Raw genomic sequence first — 13,798 nt, 5'->3', positions numbered from 1 at the left:
CAACAGTTTATCAAAAAGAGCAGATTGATTCATGGTTTTAGAGTTCCAAATTGAAGCAGTTGATCTCAATCAAGCTGAGATTTACCATTCATGACAGGTAGTAGCCGGGATTCAATTGTTATATACAGCCAGGGATGTCCACTGAAATAAACATCACCATAGGTGATGGCACAACCACATGAAAGTGGCAATGTTAATGTATCAGAACATTTTCTCAGTCAATCCCGGGTTTTGTAAGAGCAACAAATGCCCAGAGGACATTGAGCAGAGGCGTGGGAAGTACAGAAAGAGAGCTGATGTATAACGTTATTGGTAAGAAATACCAGGCTGGGATGGTTGGTGTGGGATGCAAACAGAAACATGCAAGGTGATAGGGAGGCAAAGCAGATGTGGCATTGAAAACAGAACACAATAAACATCACTGACAATACTGAGAACCACTTGTAATATGAAACATAGTGGGCAGTGCCACCCAGCAAACACCTGGTTCAGATGTGATGAAGAAGGTGTCAGAGAAACGTGAAAGGAAATTGAAGAGATCTAAATAAACAATGTTCTTTGGCAGACATTCTTTAGGATCAATTCTTTCCCCTCAGGAAGGGCGGAAGAATGAAAATGAACTAGTTAGGAAGGCAGTTCTCACCCCATAGATATCGAGGGGGAAGGGAAAGAAAGACAAACACATTTAATAAATTGGGCATGAAAGTGGCACAGAGAAACCATTTTATTCAGTATGCCTTCCTGTGGAGTGTAGAGATGAGAGTGCCAGGAAACTCCTAAAAAGATGAATGCTGGGATACTGGCCAAGCCCATATTGTAATGTATCTTTCTTCTGTCTTGACAGTGGAATAAGAACAAATGAGAAACTCCAGGTTCCACACATTAGTTATTGCAAATGCAGTGGAAAACATCAGGAATCTGAGCCTATTTTTTGTAGTATACTCAGCCCGCACATGTAATTGTGTTTTTAGACTGCTAGAGGAAATTGTCAATGATATGGAGAGCATATGATTCATAATCATTGTGTTGAAGGAGTCAGGAATTCCAGCAGCACATTGACTACCAAAGAGGTAATAGGTGAACTGGTGGTGGAGTGCCACTGACAGACAGAAGCAACTGAGTTAATTCTACAGGTGGCAGGAGATATGGGCCATCAATGTATATCGAACCCAGCTGGATAAACAAAATACACCACAACTTTAGACCACGGTGTACGTCTCTGCAAATCAACACCCAATGGGTCACTTTTAGATCACAAATACTCACCAAGAAAGGCATGAGATCCTTTAATGAATGGTTACAAGAGATCCCATGAGACAGAGTCCTGACATGATGACAAGTCAGCACTAGGTCCATGCCTGACAAATAAAGTTGTCCATCTCTACGCCACATATTGTTTAGGCATGTAAATGGTTAGCATATTCAAGAAATGGTTAGCAAGAGAGAGATGGCCATGATCTCCATTGATGGCATAAACACCTAGGGGCCCATTAGGATGTCGGGCGGATCGCCACCGCCCGCATGGAGGTGGCGATCCTCCCGACATCCTGGCCCGCCTGCCACCCATTTCCCCCCCGGCATATTACCATGTTGGGGGGGCCCGCAGCGGATGGAAAGACCGTCCGCCGCTTTTCCGCCCCGGTCGCCTTGCGACCGGGGCGGAAAAGGTTTAATATGGTGGCGGTGTCTATCAGACACCGCCAGCCATATTAGTATGGGCTGAAACAGATGCCTTTCCGTGGTGGTGATGCCGCCATGGAAAGGCAGGCGGTCTTCACTTCGGGGGCCCCCTGCTGGCCCCCGAAGTGAAGGCGAGGTGGGGGTGCACATGGGGGGTACCTATGGTACCCCCCAGCATTTGCATACACAATGCGGCAGGCACCACGCGTTGCCTGCTGCTTTGTGTATGCATATGCATACTTGCCTTTTTAGCATTGTGGCGGGCGGTGCAGAGTGCACCGCCCGCCACAATGTTAAAAATGCAGGTTGCACCCGCCACTGCGGCGGGCGCATCCTAATACCCCCAACGGGACCCCCGCCCTTATGGCGAGCGGTCCCAAGTACCGTGAGGATGGCGGGCGGGCAAAGTCCGCCAGCCATCCTAATGAGGGACGCGATAAGGGCAACATTGATTCTGCTGCAACCTTGGTTCTGCTGCTAATCGATGTGTATGTGGAAATCCATAACATGAAAGCAATTACCCTAAAGACAAACATGATAGATTCACTTTGAGTGCATTGAAAAGTCTAATTGCCCATCACCAGCTGAAACAGCAACAGCTTGCATACTGTACCATGCCTTACAAACAGTAACAGGCTTACTTAAATTGAGCGATTCAGGCGTGTTGAAGTCTCTCATCTATTATGAAATCCGAGCATTAAAATATAAGTAGATACCAAAACTTCACTTAATTAGTCAGTCCCAGCAACAGAGTGAGAAACTCAGGAGAACTCCAACTTTCATATAGGACAATTAAATTGTGTATTTTAAAATGTTAGAAAACAAAGCCCTAGGAGTGCTGAATTGCTTAATTTCTTGCATAGTCACAAAACGTTAGGGAATTTGATATTGTCCCAGGCCCTCTCTAAATACGATAGAAGTGGCAAACAGGTATGTGCCTTTTCCATTAGAAAACAATCCATTTTCTAAACGTTTTGGCTTAAGCACACAGACATACAAATGTAGGGAGGTATGTTTCGTCATGAGTAATATTCTTCAAAGGAGACCAATGGTTGCAATATAAGTACTAAAAATTCATGGGGAGAGTGGGAATCCATTAGGGAGATGCTTGAGGGTCCTAACTTAATCTACATTGATTATAGAGATATGCAGTATTTCATGTTTTCAATCTATTATTTTTTAAACCAATAATTACTGTAACATGATACACTCTTTAGAAACCCAAAACATAAAAGAAACAACGGTATTAAAATACACTACAACATTGCTTTGCATGAAAGCAACACTAGTTGTAATTATTGCAATTTCTGTTGTCCGACACCTTTAAATGTAACCACAATAACATACAATTAGAAAAGAATATGTGCTGAAAAATGCATACTGTTCACCAATATAGTCCCCTTAATAGGACAGTATGTTATCTTTTAGCACACACTGCCTGGCTGGGAGAGAAAATAAGGACAGCTAGAGGGCAAAATCAAGCATCCCTAAGAATAAAAATGAATGATTTCTTCAGTTGTGCTCTTTTTTACTCATTGAAGAGATTTCAGACTTTCCGAAAATGTGTACACATTCGGTAGAAAATCCAGTGCTACAATAAAATCTTCTTCTTTGAATTAGTTGGTAAGCTCCTTGGAAAAGTAGCATGAAAGGGAATTAGTTTGTGATTGCCTAAGCATTAACAGGCTAAAGCAGAGGGAAAGGAAAACCTAAAAAGTTTCCAGGGCATGCCTATGAATACCAATTTTTCGGGCTCCTATCTAAATCTCAGCTTTTAGAGAAAGGCAAGAGGACAATATATTTCTTTAGGAAGTTAATAAAAGTAACTATCGAGTAGAAACAATGTAAACAGTCATATGTTAATGTTCCAGTAGATACCGATGTATATAACGTTTTGTAAAACATATTTGTAACAAATAAAGTACATCCATATTCCTGTACTGATTCATATTAAAGTTTGGAATAAGATTTTATTTTATTGAACCAGGAGACCTTTGGCTATGCACCTCCACATGAGCAGAAGAGCGACATGGACAAAATGTAGAAGTAACTACACTCTGCAGAGCACATACACTAATGCTGTTTTGAACCATGCAGCTTGAAAAAAACGAGGAATGATGGTGCTTGCTTGATGTTCCAGGCTCTGCTTGCCACACAGGCACTAACTCATGAAGTGGGAACATGAGCTGTACAAAGCGTACATTTCTAAAGGGAAAAAAGTGAGTGGACAGCTCCTTTGTGTCCATACGCAGGCATATCCTAAGCAAGTGATGTTGTGATTTTAGAAATTTTCCGAATGCCTCACAATGTAAATAAATGTTGTATAATGTAATAAAATTGGAGTGTAAATATTTATATAGCTCACTTAATGTATGTGATTATCTTTTCCTACCCACCCCCTTGAATATATGTGTGTAGTACTATTCTGTAGCGCAGCCCTAGCTGGGAAGCAAAGTAGCAATGAACAAGGACAAGAGTCCACTGAACAATAAGGAGGTAAGCAATATGCAGCTCTACTATGTTAGAACTAATGGTCTTTGAAAACATGTTTTCCTATAAGGTAGGAGAGTCAGAACAGTTTGATATCAAGGAGTTGTTGCTCTAGACCTTAAATATAGAGCTGGATAATGCCAGCCCTCACCTCAGTTTTTGTATCCTGGCACTTTTTCATCACAATATAACCATATTATGGCTTCTTGGATCACACATTATAGAAGAGGTAATTTGTTTCATAGCCCGGCATGCCTGAGTGTTGATTCTGATGTCCTTGTAGGCTATGCAACAGGTCCTGATGAAAATTTGGACAGAGAGGGAGAGGCATTTGAGTCTGATATGGTCAAAAATCTATCTTGAGACTCTTGATGATACATGTCACTGTTTGTAGCATGCCTTTCAGAAGTGTGAGAGTGATGTTTGAAAAACTAGTGAGCAAACATATGTATCCATCCTGGTCAGGGAGGAACAGGACTGCCAAAATTATTCTGATACATATAACTCTAAGGGAGAAATGCATTTACTTTCCTTAGATGGTTTTTTTATGATATGTAATATGAACTTGAATTCTACAACAGGGGTGACTCCAAGGTGTTCAGCATTGTTTGGCAGCTCGGAGCAAAGCCCCGTGGGGCCACCTCAGAGGTCCAGGCTTCAGTCTGGGATTTTTTGTCTCTGTTGCTGATTATGAGAAATTCAATCTTTGTCAAAAGAAAATTGTTCTGTAAATATTTGTGACATAACTTATGACTTTGCGTGAGGCCTGTCCCCTGAAGCAACAATGCATACCCTGCACTAAGGATATGACTTCTCGGCCTTTCATAACATTCTTTACATACTGAGTAAAGAGAAAGTGAATTATTAGATCAAAATAGTAGGAACGGGGTGTGGCCTGCTTGCAGGAGAAGATTTCGTTCGGCTGAACTCCGGTTGAGTGGAGATCTCTTTTTTCTTTATGAAGCCTTTCTGCTTCGCTTTTGATCGGCTGCAGCTCACCACAATGTCCTTATCGGTCAGAGCAACTTTTTGAGCTGCTCTGACCCTTTGTGTGTATTTAGCTGGCTCAGAGCAGCAGCGGTGAGTTTGTCTCCTCAGACGCGAGCAGCCGCTGTTTCAGAATCCTGCAGCTCATGTCTTATGGCTCCCTGCTGAGAAAAACTGGTGTTTCAACAATTAAACGCCTGCAAACTTTTTTTTTCCTCTCATGGTTTTTTCAGTACTGCTTTCTGCATTGCATATTTTCTGTGCTTAATATGGCATTTTATTTATTTAACTGCCTTTATTTCTCTTATGAATGCCATTTAAGATACTTTTTTTTGCTGTAGTCTCACAGTATTTTCTACATAGCCATTGCTACCTCTTTCTCATGCTGGGTTTCTGAGTGTTTTTGAGTGCTTTCTTTGCTCTGGATATCTCATATTGTGCTCAAAGTTGATACATATTTTTCTTTCACATCTCCATACTTCTACGTGTTGTTTATACAGTATAAGGGCAGGCTCAGACCATCACAAAAGCTGACAGATCGTCCTGTTTGTTACGCTACAATGGCCACTGACATTTTAGCTTTCACAAAGCCTTCTTCTGTTACAAAACCAAAGCGGGTGAAAAAAGACCCCCCTCACCCATTCTGTCATCACACAATCCTGTTCTTGACACTATCTCTAATTTTGTGAGGGGACTAAAACCTTTCATGTCTGGTACTAATAAAAAACGTCAACAAATTGAGGATACATTGATCATTATAGAAGCGAAATTATTTGACATGTTGCAACGTATAAGCAAGAGATCCAATAGTTCAAAATGCATGCTGAGGATCTTGAAAATCGAAATAGTCATAATAACCTTTGTTTATATGGCCTACCAGAAAAAATTGAATGCCCGGACCTTCTAATCTTCTTGAAGAAGTTCCTGCCTGAGCTTTTCGACCATCAGCATGATCCTCCATTGAGCATTCAACGTGCACATTGTCTTGGTCGTTTCCAACCTCCCGCTACCAGACCTGTAGGAGTTATAATGTTATTTGGGGAATTTACAGATCTCATCTATGTGTAAAAGTAAAACGTTGCGTTATATGTTCTGGTCACGGCATTTATACCTCTCAAGATCTCTCTAATATCACTAATGCTAGAAGGAAAGAAAACCTGCTCTTCATCCACTAATGAGACAATTACATATTTGTTATGGTATTTTGCATCCTTGTTTATGTAAAATCACTCATGAGGGCATTACACGCTCCTTTGACAATCCTGTCAAATTAAAATATTTTCTATAAAGTGTCTCACAGCAATCTCTGGATACTTCTACCCAGCGTTCCTAAATTACTCTAACTAATTCTTGTTACTCTCATATTCTTCTGATAATTTTTTCTATCTTAGTTTCTATCCCTCTGCCGCTCTTCTTGCACGTGGTATTGTTGTGTCCCATGCTCATCCCTTTTTTCTCTTCATCTTAGATCTGGATCTTTATGCTTGATCTATTTCTTTACCCTATTATCGCTCTTTCACCCTTTTCCTACTAGTTTTGTTATTCTCTTTTTTTGTACTCTTTGTTTTTTTGTTTTCTTTTGGTGATACTGTATATGTGACATATTTATTAAATAAATTATGTTTTTTTGTTTCAGCAGTGTCCATGCAGTGTGTCCTCCGTATTCCTGTATCTTCCATCCCACTCCCTAATATGTTTAACGTTGTCTTGTGGAATGTTCCTGGTCAGGGACATCCTGTCAAAAGACAAAAGGTACTCTCTCATGCGCCAGGTTGAATTCACATGTTTCTTTTTTGCAGGAAACTCATTGTAACAATGTAGAATCTCTTAAATTGAAACAACAATGGGTAGGCCAAATAGTATATTCTCCTGCATTTAATCATAAATGTGGTGCTGCTATTTTTTTTCATAAATTGTTGTATGTATACATTTAATCAATTCAATGTGATAATGATGGACAGTCGGTAATGGCTAAGGTTATCATTCCTAGCAGAGAAATCTCTTTATTTAAAATGTATGCTCCTGTTAAACCAGGCCCAGATTTCTGGATTTTATTAGCTTTACTTGACAATCCTAACATTATTATCTCAGGAGACTTTCATCAATGGTTACATCTATTTACTCATACACAGTCGAAATGTAAATTTAATCCTGACAAATCTCATAAAGCATTTCAATCTGCCATTGCCACCCCTCCATTATTTGATGTTTGGCAGACTTGTAATCCTGGTTCTCTTAAATTCAAATGTTCACCATACTCATTATAGAATTGATTATTTTGGTTAGTAAACCTTTACTTCTCTCTATCCAATCTCAGAGATTGGCTCTATTTTTATTTCTGACCTGCCCCTGTTTTTTTCTTTATTTGACTTATCTCTGAATAATTCTAAAACTGGTGGATAGAAATGTAATAACTTTCTCCACTCCGATAATAACTTCCTATCTGAAGCCACTACCTTTATTAATGCTTATTTTTTTTTTAATTAATCAACCTTCGGACATAACTATTACTAACACTTGGGATGCCTTTAGGGCCTCCATTTGTGCCTTTACTATAGCTTACTCTGCAAGGAAGAAAAAAACAACCATGCCAAATTCACTACTTTTTTACAGCATCTCAAAACATTAGAACATATTTACTTGTCCTCTTGATCCTCTTCTGTCCTACATGAGTTAAAGTCAAGTCTGCTCTTAACAAACTTGCCACCGTTGACACCAGTAATATCCTCTTTAAAGTTAAATCTAAGTATCATGGAGGTCAATAGAAACCAGGGAAGATGTTGGCTAATTTATTAGTAATCAAATCTGAATGTAAAAATATTGGTCCCATTCCAAATGAACATGCCAATAAAATTGCATCTTCTGATGCTGACATTCCTAACTACCACTTTTCAAGATTATTACTCGTTATTGTACTCTGATGAAACCAACCCCTCAGAACACAATATGCACACCTTTTTTAGTGGCCTACCTAATCCTCCATCCTTGCCTGATAAATTCAATCTATTAGAACCTGAGATAACTCAGGAGGAAACAAACGGAAGCCATCAAACCCTTAAAAAAAGCCAAGGCTCCTGGTCCTGATGGCTTTTCTATTGCATTTTCCTCGTCTTTCACCTCCATATTTGCCCCTAAACTATTTGATTTTTTTAATGATTTCTTGCAGAATCTAGAGCCACTTGTTCTTTTCAAGAAGGCTTGATTGTCCAGATTCCCAAACCTGATAGAGATCACTCTCCTTGTAAAAATTATCATTCTATTTCATTCATTCATTTGCTTGCAAAATATTTGCTAAAATTCTTGCGTCTCACCTTGAGACTATTGTTCCTTTACTGTTCGAAACAGATCAATCTTGATTTGTGAAGGGCAGACTGGATGCTGACAATGCTAGAATGTCCACTAATGTCATTGCTTTTAGTAAAAAAATACCACCCTCTCTAGCTGCATGTCTCTTGATGCCGAAAAGGTCTTTGATCTTATTAACTGGCAATGTATTTTTATTTCTCTCCAATGGTATGGTTTTTGCTCTAATTTCATTTAATTTGTAAAAGTATTATACTCTGAGCCACATGGTACTATTTTTCTCAATCATCATTTTATCCAATATTTTCAGTTACATAGATGTACGCAACAAGGATTTCCTCAGTACCATTTGCTATTTGTTCTATGTTTAGAACCTCTCCTTGAACACATTTGTGTTAACCCACTCATCTCAGGTTTTGTAGATAATTCCACTGAAACTAAGTGCCTCATTACGATGACCGTGGGAACGCTACTGTCAGGCCATCAGTGGCGGTCCTACCGCCATCAGCCCCTGCAGGACCGCCTGCCTCATTATGATGGTCGAGGTAGTCCCTCTTATATTCAATTTACATTAATGATTCACCAAAGAAAGATTCTTTATGAATTAATCCATTCAACATATTTAATGACCAAATATAGAAAAAATGTTACACAATGCTCTTGCAATTCAGAGCACCCATATTGATCCATATGTCACCATTCAAAACCTCATTGCGTTATTCAAAATAAAGAATAAGATCTATACCTATGTTATTCAAAGCATTAATACACGTCTACTTTCAATACATTTTGATTTTTACAGTGCTCTCAGTGAAAAGAGGAAAAAAGGAAAGTTTTTCGGGGAAATGGGGGTGATTGGGTAGGTGGCGGACTGGGTAAAGGTGGTGTGACATGAACAGGGTCTCATATTATATACAGTTGAACCTTTACAGCCTAAATTCGGTCAAAAGTTCCCTATAATCATAGCACATAGGTCACGAGAAATCAATTTCTTCTGTTCCTATTCTATGAGGGTACAAAGTAGTATACGTTTCGACCCCGACAGATGCAGGGATATTAGTTCCTCATTATGGGGTCTTCATCATTAGAAATGTTGGTGTGGAGCACCTATAAAATAGAATGAATTGCGTTCAGTGTGTGTGATTATAATATGGTGAATCATGAAAGTGGTATGCACAAATGGTACCTACTCAGGAAACGGCTGTGAATGGCCTTATCAGGCGGGCAGCGAATATGCTCCTCAAATATCTGCAATAAATGGAATCACGTATTACAAGATGGGACAATTACTGTCCAGTATGGAGAACCGTAGTAAACTGGGGGGGACTTACTGGGGTGTGCAACGGTGGTCCCACCTAGTCACTTTCCTAGAGGTCCAAGAATCTTCAGTTAGGGAGGGATATATGCCATCCTTTGCCCATGTGACCTGATGTACGTGGGACAAACCAAACAAAGAGTGAAAAAACGAATTCTACAGCATTGTAGTAGGATTAGGTGTCAGACGGCGGTAGCGCCTCTGGTCGAGCATTTCGCCTCCAAAAATCACACCCCAGAGTCTATGAAATGGCTAGTGTTGGATAAAATAACCCTGGGCCCAAGGGGAGGAGCCTTGAGCCCCATTATGAACACCAGGGATTGCAAGTGGATGCATTTATTAGACACTGTTGACACTGGACTAAATGATCTAGATGCCACATATGCCCAAATGGCAGGACTGGAACCTGAATAGAGAGTTCCACGCATCATGTAGATTCATATATATGTGTCCATACCATCATTATACTCACTGAATCGAGATGCAGATATAAACATGGTAAATATACTTGCATACTCAGTATTAACAAGCCTATGACTCTATACATAGTACTGAAGCAATGTGTGGCCACGATGTGTAATGATTTTGTTAACTGATACCGCTATGTACTGTAGACTGTGATTTTATTTATTCCCATCCATATATAACGCTGTACGAAAAATTTCCTAATATTGTGATTGGTTGTTTTGTTATGATTTGTGTCCACCCCTTATCATAAAGTACTGACTCAAGGCCCAACACGGGTTGTATTCGTTAATATGCACAGCATTGGAATAAATATTTACAGTATCTCATTTAGAGATAACTAATACCACTATGCACTCTAAACTATGATTTTATTTTTTACCATCCGTATGTAACGCTGTACGTAAAATCGCCTAATAGTGTGATTGACTGTTTTGATTCGCTGCATGTCAACTTCTTGTCATAAGGCACTGATCGCAGCCTCAACACAGTTTTTAGTCGTAAATATACACAGTATTACTCACATCATCCTGTTCGGAGATTGACTTCCGCGAGACACCTTTCTCATAATGGAGTCTATGTGATATGTAAGAGAAATGTTTGCGTGATTATTTTTGAGACATCCCTTAACCTTTGTGAAACCCTGTCATCCCAATAAAGTTTTTCACTGACTGAAAGATCTTTCCCAAACGTCACGGCTGGGAGACATTCCCAATGACGACACGCAATAGGCTTACATTGGCTACGCTTTGGGTGAGCCTCCAGCTAGCATCCAGCGGCAGGACCGCGTGATGCGGCCACGCTGCTGTTCCTTCTTAAACAAGACCCGCCGTAGCGAGCGGCCTGCCAGTCACCCAAAAGCAGAGGAGGAGGTATGAGATGACACGTGCTCACTCTGTAGAACTCTGATAAGCTATTCCCACACGTTGTACACCGTGTCAATGTGTTTTTGGCTCAAGAAAGATTAAACGCTGTAAGCTTCCAACATTTTTCAAGGTTGCGCGCTACTATAAACGTACGGACTAATGCATCAGTTCATCATACGTGTTATTGAATATACATTGATATGATGTTAGCTTTTTCCTTTTAACCCCTTCCATGCTCATGACGAGCTCAACTCGTCATGCAGTACACTGCTCGTGTGCTTATGACGAGCTGAGCTCGTCATGAACAATGGGATCCTGCAAATGTTAGCACAGAGGGGGAATTGCTGCAGCAGTCTAGGTGTTAACACACTAGCCATGCTAAGGCCAGTTTGTCCCTTGGCTTTTGTATATACCGCACTTTAATGGATGATTTATCTTTCACGTTCCTATGCTTAAATGTGATGACACACACATGTGGAAATGTGACGATATGGTAGTGTCTAGTGCTCGATTAGAATTAGAAGAGGATACGCGTTGAACTGTTTATTTCACTTTGTTTTATCCAGAATGAAAACCGATTGACTAATTAGCAACCTATTACGGCAGATCTTAGTTCACCGTTGAGCAACTTTACCAATATAACTGAAAATTCTTGGACCTCTAGGAAAGTGACTAGGTGGTAACACCGTTGTACGCCCCAGTAAGACCCCCTTAGTTTACTATGGTTCTCCATACTGGACAGTAATTGTCCCATCTTGTAATACGTGATTCCATTTATTGCAGATATTTGAGGAGCATCTTCGCTGCCCGCTTGATACTGCAATTCACAGCCGTTTCCTGAGTAGGTACCATTTGTGGATACTACTTTCATGATTCACTATATGATAATCATACACACTGAACGCAATTCATTCTCTTTTATAGGTGCTCCACACCAACATTTGTTCTGATGAAGACCCCATAATGAGGAACTAATAACCCTGCATCTCTCGGGGTCGAAACGTAGACTACCTTGTACCCTCATACCATAGGAACAGAAGAAATTGATTTATCGTGACCTATGTGCTATGAGTATAGGGAACTTTTCACCGAATTTAGGCTGTAAAGGTTCAACTGTATATAATATGAGACCGTTTTCATGTCACACCACCTTTACCCAGTCCCCCACCTACCCAATCACCCCCATTTGCCCCAAAAACTTTCCTTTTTTCCTCTTTTCAGTTAAAGCACTGTAAATATCAAAATGTATTGAAAGTAGACCTGTATTAATGCTTTGAATAACAAAAGTATAGATCGTATTCTTTATTTTGAATAACGCAATGAGGTTTTGAAAGGTGGCATATGGATCAATATGGGTGCTCTGACTTGCAAGAGCATTGTTTAACATTTTTTCTATATTTGGTAATTAAATATATTGAATGGATTAATTCAGAAAGAATCTTTCGTTGGTGAATCATTAATGTAAATTGAATATAAGAGGGACTACCTCGACCATTTCTCTAAACGTACTGATACTTTGACCCAGTTCTGGGTAGTAGTTTTTTCTGGGCTCACCCCCGTTGAAACTTAACACTGCCTCATTATGATGGCTGGCGGATGGAGGGCGGGCAGAGAGACCAACCGCCACGCATCCGATGGGCTCCTTGAGCCTGTCGGTCTGTTGGAGGGACTGGAATCCCTACAGCAATGGCGGTGCCTGTTCAGGCACCACCATAGGGATCACAATGTCCCTTTTCACAGGCCATTTAATGGCGGTAAACCTGCAATGAAAAGGCAGTCGGAAAGTGACTTGGGAGCCTGTAGCGGGCCCTCCTGGCCCTCTGATATGGGCCCTGTGGGGCACGAATGGTGCCCCTCTACATATCCCTGGATCATGTGGCAGGCACAGCATGGTGCCTGCCACATAGTGCAGGGATATGTCAGATGTGCTTTTTTTGTTTTGCAGCATGTGCTGCAGCCCCTAGCACACACCGCAATACAAAAAAATACACAGTGCGACCACCGTGAAGCGGGTCACATTGTAATGCGGCAAGCGGGCCTCCAACTCCTAGGCAGGTGGTCCTGCTTCCGCGTTACAGCCGCCCAACATCATAATCAGGGCCTCAACTATCAGCAAATGCTCATGGTGTTTCAGTCTATGTGTCCTAATCTCCTTTTCTACATGAAATTCATTTATAGTATTTCTGGATATAAATTGAACATTTCCGAAATTGAAATATTACCGTTAAATTCTTCCTGTTACCATTGTATGTTTGTTAACACTAATTTTACTTATTGCCCACACCAAAATGACGTATCTTGGAATTTGGTTCTCCTCTACTATTTTGAACACAACTAGTTGTATGTTGCATGCCTTAGCAATCACATTCCAGAAATTACTTTCATCATGGTCTCCTCTCCACTTATCAGGGTGGAGCAGATTGGATACGATTGTTTCACATGTCCTTAATACACTGTCTATGTTACCTTTTAAGATTGCTATTTCTTATTTCTCTCAAATTATATCACTCAAACATCCCAAGAATGTGGGTGGTGTCCGTTTTCCTGATTTTAAATTATATCATTCTGCATTTCCTGATTTTAAATTACATCACTCTGCATTTTTAATTAGAAAATTATTTGCTCTAACCCATGAATTTGATGATACTTCCACACCACAATAGATTATGTTTGAACACTCTTTATTGAAGGA

Source organism: Lissotriton helveticus, chromosome 1_1, assembly GCF_964261635.1.
Source record: "Lissotriton helveticus chromosome 1_1, aLisHel1.1, whole genome shotgun sequence".
Lineage (NCBI taxonomy): Eukaryota > Metazoa > Chordata > Amphibia > Caudata > Salamandridae > Lissotriton > Lissotriton helveticus.
The sequence above is the reverse complement of the archived record's forward strand: the minus strand, read 5'-3'. Positions refer to the sequence as shown.